Source organism: Stomoxys calcitrans, chromosome 2 (assembly GCF_963082655.1).
Source record: "Stomoxys calcitrans chromosome 2, idStoCalc2.1, whole genome shotgun sequence".
Lineage (NCBI taxonomy): Eukaryota > Metazoa > Arthropoda > Insecta > Diptera > Muscidae > Stomoxys > Stomoxys calcitrans.
This window is the reverse complement of record NC_081553.1, coordinates 17,543,739-17,562,890: the sequence shown is the minus strand read 5'-3', so window position 1 is coordinate 17,562,890 and position 19,152 is coordinate 17,543,739. Positions and strand designations below refer to the sequence as shown.

Here is a 19,152-nt window from a genome sequence, read left to right as displayed (position 1 = left end):
ATCCGCCTTGGTTCAGGCCAAAGCTCTTATGAGCAAACGACTCGTTTTTCCTTTACAATTTATAAGGACAGAATAACTCGTTTGCCACAAAAACTCACCAATCAAAGCATGTGAGCCCAAATAAATGCCTAAATTGTGCTAAATAAACGCAGACCTGCTTTTAATGATAAATAAAAACATATTTCTTAACAATAGTGCGTCATTACATTTGTGTTGTAGTATGAACAAGGGCAACTTCCAAAACTTCTCAACTAGTGTGAACGGTTGAGATGTTTTCCGAAGCGACAAAACCAAAACCAGCCAATGTAGATATGGCTTAGTTTGCCTTCCCTATTTCGTATCACTTGGTGTGAACCACTTTGCTTTTCCATTGTTGCATGGTTGACAGCAAAACGCTTTTCTGTCAAACAAATCCAAGAAAACATGACATAAACAAATCTCTCTCTTAAAATTACTCTTTAGCTGTCGGCGTGACAAAATCACATTACATACATGCATACATTTCATACATGCCTACATGCATGCAGTTTTTGTCGGTTCTGTGCTACTCTCTTGGTTGACCTTGCGAATCGAAAGAAATTTTTTGAGCACTTGGTGTAATTTTTGTGAAAATTTTTGGCATAATAATAGCGATAGTATTAAAGAAATAACAAGTATTAATATAAAATCATATAATTTAAATATACACTACTTTATTAAAATAACTACAAAAATTGGTAAGTAAAAATTTGACCATATATGATTCTTGGAAAAAGTGCGTTATCTCATCATAGTACCACAACAACAACAACAAAATTCTCTTTCATATTAGAAACTGTGTGTTAAAGTTGAAAGGTTTTGGTAGTTTTTGGTTTTTGTTTTGTGAAAATAGAAAAATTTACATCACCATTACTATATTATATATAGGATATGTGGAAAATCTTAACGTTTGTTAAATAACAACAACGCCAACCATAACGCAATACATTCTTTATTCGCGTGCATAAATAACATTACATATGTATATATACAGAATTTTGTGTGCGCAGATGTGTGTGAATGGAGGTTTATTTACACCGAATTAGTATAGGCAAGACTTGTTGTACTACAAATCCAATGAAATTTTGGCAACTTCTTACATTGCTACGGAATTTTTAAAAATTATTCCATAATGATAAAATAGGGGAAGTTAAGGGCAATATACTATTTGAATTTGGTTCACTATTTTGTTATAAAGCCGCATGTGTAAAATCAGCTGCATTTTATAGGTGGCAATCTGCGATTTTGACGACATTTGTTAAACAAATCGGGTTTGACCACAGAAACTGAAGCTCGAAACTATGTACTCTAAGACAACATACATATAATTTGTCTTTGCACAGAAATAATTTTTGTCTACTAATTGATGATATCTTAGGATACAGCCTGTTGCAGTTCGTATGGCAGCATTTTGCAAGGCCTGGATTTTATTCCATTGCGCATAGCTCGGTGGGGGGAAAACACTGGCACTGCTTAATTTACCACTGACCGGACAATTGTCTTATAAGCTATTTTTATACCCTCCACCATAAGATGGGGGGTATACTAATTTCGTCATTCTGTTTGTAACTACTCGAAATATTCGTCTGAGACCCCATAAAGTCTATATATTCTTGATCGTCGTGACATTTTATGTCGATCTAGCCATGTCCGTCCGTCTGTCCGTCCGTCCGCCTGTCTGTCGAAAGCACGCTAACTTTCGAAGGAGTAAAGCTAGCTGCTTGAAATTTTGCACAAATACTTCTTATTAGTGTAGGTCGGTTGGTATTGTAAATGGGCCATATCGGTCCATGTTTTGATATAGCTGCCATATAAACCGATCTTGGGTCTTGACTTCTTGAGCCTCTAGAGTGCGCAATTCTTATCCGATTGGAATGAAATTTTGTACGGCGTGTTTTTTTATGATATCCAACAACTGTGCCAAGTATGGTTCAAATCGGTTCATAACCTGATATAGCTGCCATATAAACCGATCTTGGGTCTTGACTTCTTGAGCCTCTAGAGGGCGCAATTCTTATCCGATTGAAATGGAATTTCGCACGACGTGTTTTGTTATGATACCCAACAACTGTGCCAAGTATGGTTTAAATCGGTCCATAACCTGATATAGCTGCCATATAAACCGATCTTGGGTCTTGACTTCTTGAGCCTCTAGAGGGCACAATTCTTATCCGATTTGAATGAATTTTTGCACGAAGCATTTCGTTATAATATCCAACAATTGTGCTAAGTATGGTTGAAATCGGTCTATAACCTGATATAGCTGTCATATAAACAGATCTGGGGATTTGACTTCTTGAGCTTCTAGAGGGCGCAATTCCTATCCGATTTGGCTGAAATTTTGCACGACATATTTTATTTTTACTTTCAACAACTGTGTCAAATAAGGTTCAAATCGGTTCATAACCTGATATAGCTGCCATATAAACCGATCTGGGATCTTGACTTCCTGACCCCTAGAGGTCGCAATTATTATCCGATATGCCTGAAATTTTGTACGATGGATCCATCAACAAACGTGTTTATTATGGTCTGAATCGGTCTATAGCCCGATACAGATCCCATATAAATCGTTCTCTCTATTTTACTTCGTGAGCCCCAATGGGCGCAATTCTTATACGAATTGGCTGAAATTTTACACAGGTCTCCAACATATAATTTAATTGTGGTCTGAACCGGACCATATCTTGATATCGTTTTAATAGCAGAGCAACTCTTTTCTTATATCCTTTTTTGCCTAAGAAGAGATGCCAGGAAAAGAACACGACAAATGCGATCCATGGTGGAGGGTAAATAAGATTCGGCCCGGCCGAACTTAGCACGCTTTTACTTGTTGTAGTTGCTTCATAGTTGCATGAGAAGGCAGTGGTCCTTATTTTTGTAGTAGCCACATATTTCACATGTGGTGGTAGTGATTCTCGTCAAGCTGTTGTCGTAGCCACATTTTCAAGTGGAGGTGGCGATCCTTGTCTAGTCCAAAAGTATCATATCGAATACCATAGGCACTCACTATTTAGCAAGCGCCAGTGCCCTCCCGATGTCTCCCTGAGACTCTTCACTCGATACCTCTGATTGTTCGCGACTGCAGTGTCAGCTACTCCGTAGAGCTATGGAATATTCGTAACCTGTGGACGCACCACACAGGTGTGAGTTCAAAGTTTCAATCTGTGTGGTGCTTATTTTTATCTCGTGTCGTGAGTTTAACTCAGATGCCTGGCCAAACCTGCGAGGCCCAAGGCTCACAGGTGAATACAATGCGTCTACCAACGCCCCCACATGTAACCAACACATGAGTACCAATTTGGGCGTGTTAACCTCTTTGGTTAGGAGCGGAGCACTACCAAAAACTCCTGATCTATGGGTTGCGGCACCCTGTTAAATATGCAACTCCACGCTGAACTTGCGCTCTACCCACGATTTGGGTTCAAACTACGTTACGCCCCACCTATGTCAGTCTGGAACCGAAGCTCGAGGGGCTCCTGACACTCGTGGTACCAGACTTAAATCTCCAGTCGAACTTGGTAGCCTTAAAAGACTACTACTAGTTGAACCCCTTACAGTTTCGGTTACTGGTCACCCAGGAAAAAGAAATCGCCCTACACCGATCTATAGCCAGCATACAGGAGTATGCACAAAAACAACATACGCCAGGACGATATTATTATTCACACATATTAGCTCCAGCATGGGACTCAACAATAAACTCACGGATGACGGATCACAAGCACAAAGGCAATCGGAAACAACGAAGAGCAAAGGCCGCAGCATCAACATGGGACAGGCAGGCGGGTCCCAGGCCATGTCATGCGCATGGATACCAAGCGTGTATTCCTACCTACACTAAGTCGCGTTCATCTCCTAATAAATACCTCCCGGGAAAAGGTGGCCAAGCTTTCAATAGTCGCCTCGTCTTCAAGGGCCCTACTGAAATCCCACAACGCCTCGCTAATCCCCATCGCGCCTAAGTCTTAAATGTCTGCATAGTACGAATGCCAGTACATGCCTCCAATCCTCAGGTCTCCCACAGTTGTAAAAAACAGTCGCGGACAAGTTCCTCTGTTGCAAAAGTACATTAGAGGAGCCATGTTCCGTCAGTATGACGCTCCAAAAAAAAGCGCCTTGAGCCATCTTATATCCCCATCTTACAGCTCAGAAGCAGTGAGCCAACCCTCGTGCACTAATGACATTCCCTTTTTTACACTACACAGAAAAGCCATGTAACTCACGAAACTAAGAAGTGTGCGCCAAGCAATATCTGTCGAAACAGACCTACACGTAGGCAAGAAAGCCAGCATTACCACCCTCTGATAAGAGCGAATTTTCTTTCGTTCAACGACAGTCGCAGTAATTCTGTTTCACACAGGTGCTCTATAAGTTGAGCAAGTGACAAATAGACCAACATATATGGACCGAGCAGCGTGACGACTAAGACCCCAATCAAACGATTTTGTTAAAAATTTTTTCTTTTAGAGCTTAATTCATTTCTTTTGCATATTCGTGTTGATGGGGTCAAAATTACAGGGGGTGCAAAAAATTAAAAACGTCGGGGATGGTGGAAGATAGAACACAACAAACTGCTACAACAACAAAACAAACATTGTATACCTCTCCCGGCACGGGAAAGCTGTATGCACCACACAGGCTGGATCATTGAGGTCCGATCTGTGTGGTGTTCACGGCTGTCACGAGAAGCTTAGCTGCGAGCTACCGGGCGCGTCTACAGGTTGCGGTAGTAGAATGCTCCATACGGAGAAGCTGCAACGGCAGTCGCGGACAATCAGCGGTATAGCTACGACAACAGTGACGCATTCTACATTGCCACAGCACACCGTCAATTAGGCAGTACCAGTATAATCAGAACCGGACCGATGATAAATGAGGTTGCGACAAACAGAACTTAATCAGGGTTCATGTTATCATTCATATGGAGCTTCTACTCCAGGATGTACCTTTCTGAGGATCTAAAATTGGAAGTACAGATAGCACGGAACATTGATAATGCAGTCATTGGACAATAAAGAGATCCATCAGGTCAATCCGATGCATAGAAATGGCAGCCAAGGGTTTGCATTTGAATTATTCCCACAACGTAGACCCGACTGCATTAATAAGTGCATACGTACTTGCTTATTGTTATGGTTGGAAAAACTAAACAAACCCCTAATCTATGCTCCTTCTATCGGTATGGAAAGTTTGCATTTCAATTTTATTGATTAGTTGAATTCAATGCCCAGATTTGTTTAGATAATTTGGTATAAATTAATCAGAAATGGAAAGGTAGAAAGGTAATTTTATGACTTAGAATGCAATCGAATCGCTAGCCATTATTCTTTCCATTCCCATATGGAATGATGCAATAAATTAAAAGTGATTGAAAGTTATATATGATAATATTCGCATCGTGTGACCATTGCAGTGACGCGACGCAGTCCCAGTTAAGGTAATGGGCAGCGTCATGTAACACTCTGGAATAGTAGAACGGTAGACACGGAATGGCTATGAGCTCAACACGAGTTGGAACTCTTATATCCCATTTGAGTGGTGTTCATCATCATGTGGAGGTGGCGATACTCGACAAGCTCCATGGGTGAGCAAGCTTGTTCCGGTCCCAAAGGAATCAATCGCCGCTGGAATAGGCCATTGGTTATTTAAAGGCGCCAATAACCCGCCTTGTCATATGAAGCATCATAGTCACCCAGTATTTGTGCAAGAGCCGGTGCCGCCCGGCCTCTCATTGAGACTCTCCGCTTGATACCGCTGATTGTCCACTACTGCCGTTGAAGCTACTCCGTATGGAGCATTCCACTGTTCATCGTCATCACGAAAAGCTCAGCGTCCACAGGTTGCGGACTGCCGAATGCTTCGTATACGGAATAGAGACAACTGTAAATGCAAATTTGCCCATGAACATTCCATTAAGGAAGCATGACAAACTTCTCACTTTTCAATGAGTGCATTCCGATCCAAGTTTAAGCTCATTGATAAGGGGCGTCCTTTTAATAACCGAGTACGAACGGCGTGCCGCAGTGCGACACCTCTTTGTGCAGAAGTTTTTACATGGTTGCCATACCAAATGGTACAGTACCTCATAAATGTCGCCTTAGGAGGCGATAACCACCGCTGAAATTTTTTTTAGATATTCTCGCCAACATAATCACAATCCGGTGAAACTTGGATAACTTAAGCACCCGAATTCAGCACGGACATTGAGTGGTCTTATAAATATAAGTCACTGTTCAATTTTGTAGAAGAAAATATTGGTATTTTTGGCAGCTATATCCAAATATAAACCAATCTGAACCACATAGGACACGGATGTCGAAAAGCCTAACATACGTCACTGCGTGAAATTTCAACGAAATCGGATAATAAATGCGCTTTTTATAGAGCCAAGACTATAAATGGGGAGATCGTTCTATATGGCACCTAGAACCAAATCTGGACCTATCTGGACCAAATTAAAAAAGGATATAATAATGATTCCATTTTATTATAACTCCACTGCTATATCCGTAGTTATATCTTAATAGTGGCTATTCTCCATCATATTTTATTCAGGTCCCGAGAACTTATATGCAAGTAACATTTTCAGACAATAGATTTATAATCTACTTTTATGGGATTAAAACCCTAAATTGGAAGATCGGTCTATATGAGAGCTATATCTATATAGGCTGATCTAAGTCATATGTGGGTCGGTTATCGGGAGGCTTAAACCAACTCACTACTTCAAATATCTTGGTAATTTTGGCAGCTTTTATGAGCTTCAGACCCTTAATCGACAAATCGGGCTTTATGTAAATACACTTCAATATTTATTATATTTGGTCCAGATGGCGGGTGGCTTTAAAAAACATTGATTCAAATTTCAGCGAATGCAGCCTTATGGGAACCTTAACCATATATAGGTCGGATGTTGAAAACTACTAACTGCTTAAAATTTCAGCGAAATCGGGTAATAAATAAAGTTTTTATGGGCTCCAGATCCCTTATCGACAGATCGGTTTATATGACAGCTATATCTATTTATAGTCCGATTTAAACCAAATATAAGTCGGATGTTGAGAGGCCTAAAACTACCCACTGTATCAATTTTCAGCGAAATCGGGTTATAAAAAAGGTTTTATGGCCTTCAGACTCTTCATCGGCAGATCGGTCTATATGACAGCTATATCTAAATATAGTCCGATCTGAATCATATTTGAGTCCTATGTTGGGAGGCCTAAAACTACTCACGTTTCACAATTTCAGGGGATTCGGATACTCACAATTTCAGGGGATTCGGATAAAATACAAAGCTTTTATGGCTTTATACCCTTTATCGGGAGATCGGTCTATATGGCAGCTATATCCAAATATGGTCCGATTTGGCACGTCCAAAAACTTAACCAGCGTGCATCAAAAAGACGCATCTGTGCGAATATGTAAATTTTTGAAGGCTGTAGAATGATTACAACAGACAGACGGACAGACGCATAGACGAACATCGTTAAATCGTCTTAGAATTTTACGACAATCCGAAATATATATACTTTGGAATGACTAAATGAATATACCACCTATCCTACGGTGGTGGGTATAAAAATAAACATTTAAGAAAGCTCCTACGCTTTGTTAATCAAATAAATGTTTCCTAAAAATTTAAAATTATATTTAATCTTTTATTATATACGATTTTATTTTTAATTAAAGTTTTAATTGGAAAGATTTTCGTGAATTTTTTTTCTGTGTAGAGCGCCTTTTATCCGGAACGCGATAGCCACATTGTGTGACTAATGACAATAACAATTTCGCTAGAGCCGCATACCGGCCTCTGAGGAAAATACAGCCAATTGTCCAAATCAATTGTAAAAACCCTTGAAAATACAGTCAGGCAGTGTTTCAATTATCACCATAATCAAATGCCCTTTTGGTGGACTTTAGTAAATGTTAACCTTTAAAAAAATTAGCTTACCTTTTACGGACTTGTTTGAGATGTTGATGCATGAGAAGGCGCGTGAACATGTTGTTCGGCATCATCAATTCAAGATTGGCATGTGTTTCATATTTTGTCACGTGTTTTGTTATTGCGGTAATATTTTTGCCCTTGAGTGTGTTATCATCATAGGGTAGACAATATGACAACAACACAAAACTTGGAATGCAAATGTGATACACTTGAAAAACAACACATGTCTTCTTCCATAGGGATTTTTAAGGTCATTGTTCATCAATTTCACAAACTTTGACTAGCTTAAATCTCCGGCACGGGATAATGATGACCACCACACTCGATGGAACTTTGATTTCCGATCTCTGTGGTGTTCATCGATATCACCAGAATCTTAGTTGGGTGCTACGGAGGCATCCGCAGGTTGCGGTTAGAGTAATGATACAACTGCAGTCGCGGAAAATCGGAGGTTTCGAGTGGATAGTTTCAGTGAAAGGTCGGGCGGCACCTGCTAGGAATGACAGGCGAGTTATTGGCGCCTTTAAATAACCAATAGCCATGGCGATCGGTTCTATGGACCGGAACGAACTTGCTTTTGTGTTGTAGCAGTGTGTTGTGCAGATCGCGGCAGCTCTTGCCGGTGGAGGATTCCGCCGACTCAAACACACACTTAAAGAAACAAAATATTGGGTTGCCCAAAAAGGAATTGCGGATTTTTTAAAAGAAAGTAAATGCATTTTTAATAAAACTTAGAATGAACTTTCATCAAATATATTTTTTTACACTTTTTTTCTAAAGCAAGCTAAAAGTAACAGCTGATAACTGACAGAAGAAAGAATGCAATTACAGAGTCACAAGCTGTGAAAAAATTTGTCAACGCCGACTATATGAAAAATCCGCAATTACTTTTTGGGCAACCCAATATATTAAATCGGGCACGTTTACTTGCAAATTTGCCCATGAATATTCCACTAAGGAATTGGGGCAAAGTTTGCCCTAGCACATTAACTTGATTACCAAAAATTGGTGATCGAGTCGGCTGTTAACCCAGAGAGATTTCGCAGCATGTGGTTTTACTCTTAAACTTTTTACTTCGTCGCTGACTAAGTCAATTTTATAGTTATCAACATTCAGTATTTTCATGGGCCCTATCTGGCGGCATTGTATAGGCTTATCCTTTAACGTAGGTTTGGGTAAAGTTGACGCCTTGGTAATTGACTCTAATAAACCTGGTTTTATTCCTGTTTACGGCTGGTCTTAATTGTTTTCAATTAAACAATTAATTGATTCAACATTTTTTTTATAGAATATGATTTTTTTTACAATTACAATCGGTCAAGGGCCTCAGTGCGCAACACACTGCTACGAAAAAATCAACAAATCTGTAGGGAGCCCCTACCCGACAACCGAAATTATTTGGAGAAACCCCGCGGGGGTGTTTTTTTTTTATACGGATGCAATCGGACCTTTGCCCAAACAACGCACTTTAAGTTTATGTTCCAGGAGGTAAACATCTGTGTACCTAACATAGAAATGAAAAGAAATTTTCAAAAAATGTCTGTCATTTTTTAATTGGTTCAATTAAAAAATTGAAAAGTCTTCTAACCGAAGACGAAACGCGTCCCATTGGGGTTGGTGTGTGTTGCTACCTTTTCCATTTGCGTCTTCGATCATTCAGCTCGTCTCGAAAGAGAAACAAATTAAAATTGTAAAATTTAATGATCTCGCCCCAACAAGCAAAAAAACTTGAAAAATTAATTATTTGAAGATTTAAAAAATTTCAATCATATTTTTCATAGAATTTAATTTAAATTAAAAAATTATTGGAATTTTTAAAGATTTCAATAATTTGTTTTAATTGAAAATTTTTTCAATTACTTTTTTAAAAGCAATGATTGATTATCATTTTCGTGATTGAAGCAGTTTCAATTAAAAAAATTAATGGGTCAATGAATTTTGTGATTTAAACCGATTTTTTTACGTTATTATTGCCCCAAAGGGGGAAAGAGTCGAGCTAATTTGACCAAGGGAATGAACATCGCAAGAAATAAAGGATTTTTATTGATTACTGAAAAAAATTGTCAGACAACAGATGGGATTTGATCGCATGCACGCAAATTGTAAACGTTTCTTAGGTGGCTAGTCTAATCATCAGTACAATAGTGCTGTTCTCTATCCTGCCGTCTGTAGGGCCTACAGTTCATACAATGTTAGTTTGTAGCCTTGAAATTAGAAATTATTATATTGAAATTAGGAATATGGAGACCTTAACTTTGCTGCCGTATCACAGAGGTTAGCATGTCCGCCTATGACGCTGAACGCCTGGGTTCGAATACTAGCGAGACTATCAGAAAAAATTTTCAGCGGTGCTTTTTCCCTTTTAATGCTGGCAACATTTGTGAGGTACTATGCCCTGTAAAATTTCTCTCAAAAGAGGTGCCGTTCGGACTCGGCTACAAAAAGGAGGCCCCTTACCATTGAGCTTAAATTTGAATCAGATTGCACTCATCGATATGTGAGAAGTTTGCCCCTGTTCCCTAGTGGAATGTTCATGGGCAAAATTTGTATTTGTATAATTTTTCTACCACAAGCTAATCCCTTCAGCCGTTGTACAACATCTTTTCATGTGTTAACATCGCTTTCTATTTCTTAGTAATTTCAAGGAAATTGTCTGGCTTTTGTTCCAGCATTAATGTGTTATGGTTCATACACACCAGCAATGTTGATGACTTTTTAAACCGCTGTTGTTCTTATTCTTGGAGTCTTCCAATGAATATCTCCAACAATATTATTTTTATTTTTTTCTGTGTATGATGCTCTATACGACAAGGCGAGTTATTGGCACCTTTAAATAACCAATGGCCATCATATTGCCGCGGCGATCGGTCGTATAGACCTGAATGAGCTTGTTCGTCTACAAGAGCTTGACGAGGATCGCCACCTCCACATGCAAATGTGGCTACAACAACAACAACTGCCAAATCGTCTGCTTTTACATTTCACCTTGATCCGCTATTGCACGGCACCCAAACGATTCGGATCGTGCCATCTTCGGAGGAGTTAATCTCCTTCGTACACTTCAAGACTGTTCGTACCCTCCCCGACCTTGTTGTTGTTGCCCCTATGGCCAGTTAACTGTCCGTAAAAGCAACCTCTTACGCATTCCATAATCGCCCTGATCTCCGCCTGCAGCAGCGTGTTATGGTCAGGCAGTCGAAATCAGAACTCAATCCCTGGTTTGTCAATGTAGATGCCCAGACCCACTCTGTTCTCTAGTTTTGATCCATTTGTGTAGTATGAACTACCAGATGGCAATAACAGAGTTCTGTCGACCCAAGACCGTGCCGCTGTCAGTAGTGCCTCGTACTCGACCTCAAATGTGGAATGCGTGGCACTGCTTAAAAACAACGCCATTTTTGTGTGACCTTTTTAGAATTCTCAATGAAACCCTTAAGAGTGGCAGTCGTTTTCAGACTCACTTAGACAATTTTAGGTCCATTGTGTGCGACAGACCAAGGCTTCTGACGGGAATCGAACCCACGACCCCTGCACTGGTAACCAATCCCCTACTCAACTAACTACCACATAACTCGGGACGCCCCCCATCCAAATGGAAGAATTATTAAACCTTGAAATTTGACAGAATTAAGCAAACACAACATCAAAAAATCAAAGTTCGCCTATTATATGAATTTCCATGATTTTTCTTGGCAGAAAACAATTTAATCATATTTTAAAACTAATTCTTAGAATATTATCATTTGAAACCCTAATGAGCAATTCAGAGTACACAAGTACCTATGGCGATTTCAACAAAGTAATTGTTTTTTATGTTTTGACCTATGTATACTTAAGCTTATCTTGAGTACTTCTTACTTACAATAGACTTTGAATCATTATTTTATAAACAATTCTTACTTTCTTTTTTTTGCTATTAACAAAAATGCCATAAAAGTCAATCTATTTTTAGTTTTCTTTGAATTTAGATTAATTTGTCGATATCGATAATCTAATAACCACTTTAAAAATAAATTTTATTTTTGTTGTGACTTTTTTTGTATATGAAAAGAATTTGTAAAACTCATATTTTGAGCGTGTGCACTGTAATCTTATCGACTTTGTTGCGAGTAGGAAAGGTAAGGGTTAAGGTCCGTCTGTCCATCAAAAATTCCACTTGAGATAAAAAAATGTGCAATAAGTTAGTTCTGAATCAATAACAACAAGTAAAAACGCATTGAGTTGGGCCGCACCGAACTTTGAATACCCACCCACCACCATGGATATATATCCGGATCATGTTGTTGTAGCAGTGTGTTGTACGCAGGGGCGGTAGCCCTTCTCGATGGAGAACTCCATCGGGTCAATTCGGTACGTACAACCGGCTGCCATGGGATTGATATCTGGATCATATTTGGTTCACGTGCCGAGAATCCTTATACAAAATACCGTTACAAATTTCGTCGAGAAAAGGTAATAAAAACGACTTGTATAGGCCTAAGAAGACAACTCTCTGATTGGTCTATATGACAACTATATCCGAACTTATACTATATCCTAACCATATTCGGTTCGTATACCGGGGACATTATCCAACTCACTGTTTCAATTTTCAACGAAATCGGGTAATAAATGTGGCTTTTATGGGCTGCAAACAGTGCGACACCTCTTTGGAGAGAAGTTTTACACAAATGTTGCCATCATTAGGAGGGGAAAACCACCGCTGAAAATTTTTTTTTCTGTTGGTCTCGGCAGGATTCGAACCCAGGCGTTCAGCATCATAGGTGGACATGCTAAGCTCTGCGCTATGGTGGCCTCCGTCTTTTATGGGCTTAAAACCTTAAATCGGCAGATCGGTCTATATGGCAGCTATCTAAACATAATTCGATCTAGACTACATTCAGTTCGGATATCGACAGATCCAATGAAACTCAAAATGCAAATTTTGCCCATGAACATTCCACTAAGTAGCAGGGCCAAACTTCTCACATATCAATGAGTACAGTCCGATTCAAGTTTAAGTTTCAATGATAAGGGGCCTCCTTTTTATAGCCGAGTCTGAACGGCGTGCCGCAGTGCGACACCACTTTGGAGAGAAGTTTTACATGGCATAGTACCTCACACTTTTTTCCAGCATTAGGAGGGGAAAACCACCGTTGAAAATTTTTTTCTGATAGTCACGCCAGGTCTCAGATCAGAGGTTCAATGATAACGGGCCTCCTTCTATACCCGAGTACGAACGGCGTGTCGCAGTGCGACACCTATTTGGAGAGAAGTTTTACATGACATAGTACCTCACAAATGTTGCCAGCATTAGGAGGGGAAAACCACCGCTGAAAATTTTTCTGTTGCTCTAGCCAAGATTCGAACCCAGATGTTCAGCGTCATTGGCGGACTTGCTAACCTCTGCGATACGGTGGCCTCCAATGAAACTTTCCGTTCCAAATTTGAGCGAAACCGGGTAATAAATGCGCCTGGATCGGTATGGATTTTGATGGTTCCTATAAAATTCACAGTTTTAAATTCCAGCCAAATCGAGTAATACATGCGGCTTTTATGGGCTTACGACTCGGAGTGGCAAGGTCGGTCTATATAGTAACTATATGAAAATAGGGTCCGATGTGGACCATATTCAGGGCCTTGGTACAACTCGCTGTTCCGAAAATCAATGAAATCGGATAATAAATGCAGCTGTACCGTTTTTGGTAGTTTCCTGCCAAAATTGGTACGTTTTTATTCTCTAGGTAGGTTGCAGACTGACCTCAATTTTTTGTAGGTTTTTCCACCATATAAATGCCAAGTTAATTTCTGAAAACATCTCCGGGGATAACTCAAAACTATTGGGTTGCCCAAAAAGTAATTGCGGATTTTTCATATAGTCGGCGTTGACAAATTTTTTCACAGCTTGTAACTCTGTAATTGTAATTCTCTCTGTAATTCTTTCTTCTGTCAGTTATCAGCTGTTACTTTTAGCTTGCTTTAGAAAAAAAGTGTAAAAAAGTATATTTGATTAGAGTTCATTCCAAGTTTTATTAAAAATGTATTTACTTTCTTTTAAAAAATCCGCAATTACTTTTTGGGCAACCCAATATTTCACTTGTCGTTAAGAGTGCGGAATAAAACCATGGATGGAACCATTCGAGGGATTAAACAATGTCACAAGGAGTCTCATTGCATTAAATTTCAGGAAAAAGGGCGAAACTATTATTTGGCTGTTGTTGTTATTGTGATACCAGTGTGTTGTACACCGAGGCGGCATCCCTTGCCGATGAAGGTTTCCATCGGGTTAATGCGGTACGTGCAACCGGCTGCAATGGGATTGCATGATTTGACTGTAACTGGTACGAGTGTTAAGGGATCTCTTTCAAATTTCTTAAACTTGGGGTAAGAAATGTGGATTTTGAGCGTTCAATCCCTTCAATCAGAAAACATGGCTATAAGACAACTGCATAGAAATATGTTTAGATCTGGTCCATACTCAGATGTTGAGGGGCCCATGCAACTTACTGTAATGGGGAAAATTGGTATTAAAAGTGCATTTCTGGACTCTAACCCTTAAATCTGGAGATCGCTTTATCCAAACTCGGAACTCAAGATTTCTTATCGCCAATTGGTATGAAGGGTGCTATATCAAGATGTAGGTCATCTTTGAATTTTAGGCTGTAGATTGATTTCAACAACCAGACGGACGGACATGTCTATATCGTCTATGAATATAATGACGATCTAGTATGTATATGTGTTGTTCGAATATTTGGTAGGTTTTTGTCCGGTTTGGAAGGATTTTTTCTTAAACTTTGGTAGGAAATATATTTCTTGAGTGGCCACTACATATCCAAATACAAATTTCACCCATGAACATTCCTCTAAGGAATAGGGGCAAACATCTCACATTTTAATGAGTGCAGTCCGATCCATGTTTAAGCTCAATAATAAGGGGCCTCCTTTTTATAGCCGAGTCCCGAACGGCGTGCCGCAATGCGACACACCTTTGGCCAAAATTTTCTCTAAAGAAAAAATTTCTACGAAATTTTCTCAAAGAAAAAATTTCCATAAAATTTTCTCAAAGAAAAAATGTCCATGAAATTTTCTCAAAGAAAAAATTTCCATTAAATTTTTCTAGAAAAATTTCCATGAAATTTTCTTAAAGAAAAAATTTCCATGAAATTTTCTCAAAGAAAAAATTTCCATGAAATTTTCTCAAAAAAAAAAATTCTATGAAATTTACTCTAAAGAAAAATTTCTATGAAATTTTCTCTAAAGAAAAGTTTTTATGAAATTTTCTCAAAAGAAAATTTTTTATGAAATTTTCTCTAAAGAAAATTTTTTATGAAATTTTCTCTAAAGAAAATTTTTTATGAAATTTTCTCTAAAGACAAAATTTCTACGAAATTTTTTCTAAAGAATTTTCTAATTCCTATGAAATTTTTTCTGAAGAAATTTCTAATTCCTATGAAATTTTCTCTAAACACATAAAACGAGAAAAAATGTGTGATATGTGCAATTGTGAGAGACAATGGCTAGACTTCTTAAAATTCAATGAATGTGTCACTTACAAGTATAATGTTGCAACGTGACTCAAGATATATTTGTATTTGCATCATTATGTAAAATTTGTTGATAAAATCCAATTCAGGGTACTATCGATTTTATTGTGATCCACTTTAGTTGTGCTCTAGAAGTTAAATGAGTTCATGATACGCTTAACGAATTGTTTTTGCAATCAATTAAACCAAAAAGTTCACAAGTCCTGTCTTCACTGTTAGTGTTAGTTGTTAGTCTAATAAAATTCTTTGTCATTAACGATTCAGTAGTGAAGTGAGCACAAAAAGTGCATAATCTGATACGAATTGCAATTGCGCAAAGTCCGTGTTTTAGGTTTTTACTTTTCTACGTGGATAAGACGAGTAGAATAGTAGGCTGCTTGTGTGAATATCATTAGCCTACACTATAATCGCTCATCGTTTTAATCCAAGGCGTATTTAATAAGGTGGCCAAGGCGTATTTATAAGGTGGCCGCATCGGCGAATTTCTACGACAAAGCATATTTTTTGAGAACTTGATATGTCAAAATTGATACACAGGGCGAAAAAAAATCGATTCGCCGTGACATTTAGAAATTACGGCAAATTTGCTTCAACCAATCAACGCAAGAAGAAAGAAGTTTATCAATATTTGAGTGTGCAGCAAGAAAAAGCTTGTAATTCAAAATTCTTATTGGCTTCAGAGTCTTTACCCACAATACCACCAAGATGGCAGGTTTAAATAGTTTTCACTATTTTATTGTAGCTATAAAATATCTACCAAGTGTAGACAAGGATAGTTCTGGATTAATTCCAATTGGGCTGACATTGTTTTCAACTTCATAGGCGTATGTCTCGATTGTAACCAGGGACCACACATCAAATAGGAATATTGGGATTAGAGCTCAATCACCACAATGACGGTTTTTGTCGCCCTTTTTGAGGCTCTTGGATAATTGTGGGATTTTCAAATCATTTGAAAAGGAAGGAGTTAAAGATTGTTGGCTACGAGAATGACGATTTGATCTTGGTGAGTGGCCGTTCAGAGTGCATATAGCATGCCGCCAAGATTGGCCAATTGGCTGGCGTTATTATCCGAACGAGAAGGAAACTGTATTATACGCGGTAGTTCGCAAAAAAAAAAAAAAATTTACATACCCCCTAATTTTGACCCCAGGAACCCGAATATGAAGTCAGATTTTGGGGCTAGGGTCCAAAAATGCCCCCTTATAGGGGGAAGTAATCCAACCAAGGCAATATGGCTATCAAATGGATTAGTAGATCAGTGTAGTAGTAGAATATGCAATCAAGTGTCCAAAATTTTGACCCGGGAAGGACCTATGAGGTTTTGAGAATTTTTACCCTTGTAAAATTTATGAAATTGTTATTGCTATCGTTGGCGTTACCCAGGGATTACCGCGTGGAGGTGATAATCAAATTTGAATCCCCTTCAGGAGTTTTAATGTATCCTTCCATCTCACGGAACTGGCTATTTTGTGCTAAGTTGCCACTTCTCACTGGTTTGGAAATATTACTTTGGTCTTCAATATTTTCCAAATTTGAGGCCTCCAAATCATTAGAATCTGGACCTGCATTGGATTCTTCTTCTTCCTCTTCTTCTGGAGCAGGGTGCAAGGGATCATATAATTTCCCGGCTATTCGGCAAAATTCTATAAAAGGATCCATTTTCTGGGCATTGAACTTTTTCATAAACTCGAATTTTGCCAAATAACCACCCATAAATCCCGTACGCCTTTGGACCTTTGTTTGCATATTCGTAATCTACCAACCAATACCTTTTATTTGATATCCATATTGCCTAGGTTGGACTACTTCCCCCAAGGGGGTTTTTGGCCCCTAGAGGGAGCCCGAGCTCCAAAAACGGATTTCATATTCGGGTTCCTGGGGTCAAAATTATGGGGTATGAAAAAAATTTGATTTTTTCCGATCCATTCCGTCAAATATAGTTCAGGCGTCTGGTATTGTACTGCCGTAAATTTTGTCTGTGTTCTTCAGCTCTTTTTGATTCTTTTTCGGGGCGACACAATGAACCTAGTTCCCTGAGTGAAGCTGATAGCGATTAAGGATGTTAAACGCGTACCACAATATAACCTAAGTTTAAGAACGATAACAGCAGCAAACACTAAAATCAAGCCGTATTTAATAAGGTGGCCGCATCGGCGAATTGCTACAACAAAGCATCTTTTGGCAAATTTACTTCGAACAATCAGAGCAAGAAGAAAGAAGTTTATTGAAATAACAAATTTAAAAATGTTCAAAATTCCAATTAGCTCCAGGAACTTTACCCATAAAAAGACCAAGATGGCAGGTTTATATAGTTTTCATTAGATTATTGTAGCCGTAAAGAGCTACCAAGGGAATGCTGATATTGATAGGCGGGACAATTAATGCTCTGCTGGTTAAAGCAAATTCGCCGAAAATGTCACGGCGAATCGAATTGCCCTATATACAAATTCTGACATATCAAGTTCCCAAAAAAAGATGCTTTGTTGTAGCAATTCGCCGATGCGGCCACCTTAAAAATACGCCTTGGTTTCAATCATAACACGCCAGCGTGGGGCTGGATAAGTTTATAATCAATAATGTATTGTGACAATGTTTCATTTTGTATAAACTTTGCATTTACATGACATTACGATATTGAATTAGGTTTTTTTTGTTTCTCGTTTCCATTAGAAGAAATATTTGCATTAAAATAATGCAAAATTCAGAACAACATGAAAACACAAACACTTCTGCTATTCTCGTTATAACACTGAACCATTGGTCTTGAATAGGTACTTGTCCTAATAACATAAAATATGAGTCTCTCTGCCCGACATAAGGACAGTTTCAATTCTGATTTCAATCACTGTACTTGGATTGTATGGACAAAAGTCCAAATCCTTAGAAACACTCATCAATGTAAAGAATTCATAGAATTAGTTTTAAATGATAATTAATATACGTACGAAAAGAAATGGCAAAGGTGGGCCGAATCTTATATAGTCACCTCCAAAGTTGAATCGTATTTGAGTAATTTCTGCGAATTACTTTTTTAAATAAGGAGATCGGTTGTATACGAGGTTAATCAAGTTATGGACCGATATGGACCTTGATTGTTCAAATAAAGTAAAGAAACAGCTGCACACCAAAAAATCAGTATCAATTACAAAATTAATGATCCAATTAATTTTTTAATTGAAAATGCTTCAATCATAAAAATTGTAATACCAAACACAGTTTTTGAAAAAGCTGATTAATTAAATTACTAATTAAAAAATTGCAAAATCTATTTAAGCAAGTAAAAAGCCATAAGTTCGGCCGGCCCAAACTTTGGATACCCAACACCTGGTGTATATTCGTAAATCACCTTTTGTCAAAATACAGTCAAAAATGCATACCTTATGACCCATAGCTGCTATATCGAAATATGTTCCGATTTGGACCAAATACTAATAAGTGCAAGTCATTGTTCAATTGTGTATAACAAAATATTGATCCTTTAAGAAGCTATATCTGAAAATAAACCTATCTGAACCATCTGAGCCGACACGGATGTCAAAAAGCCTAACATGAGTCGCTGTGTCAAATTTCAGTGAAATCGGATTATAAATGCGCCTTTTATGGGGCCAAGGCTTTAAATCGAGATATCGGTCTATATGGCAGCTATATCCAAATCTG

At 38.4% G+C, this 19,152-nt stretch overlaps 1 protein-coding gene across 1 annotated transcript in view; it reads left to right on the top strand.

Moving 5' to 3' along the window:
- The first annotated feature begins 628 nt into the window (after positions 1-628).
- The window catches only part of LOC106081838 (acyl-CoA Delta-9 desaturase), a 54,508-nt gene continuing 35,984 nt past the window's right edge, over positions 629-19,152 (top strand). The window contains exon 1 of the mRNA XM_013244055.2: positions 629-716. The gene's annotated coding sequence lies outside the window, so the exon portion shown is untranslated. The remainder of the gene's footprint in view (positions 717-19,152) is intronic.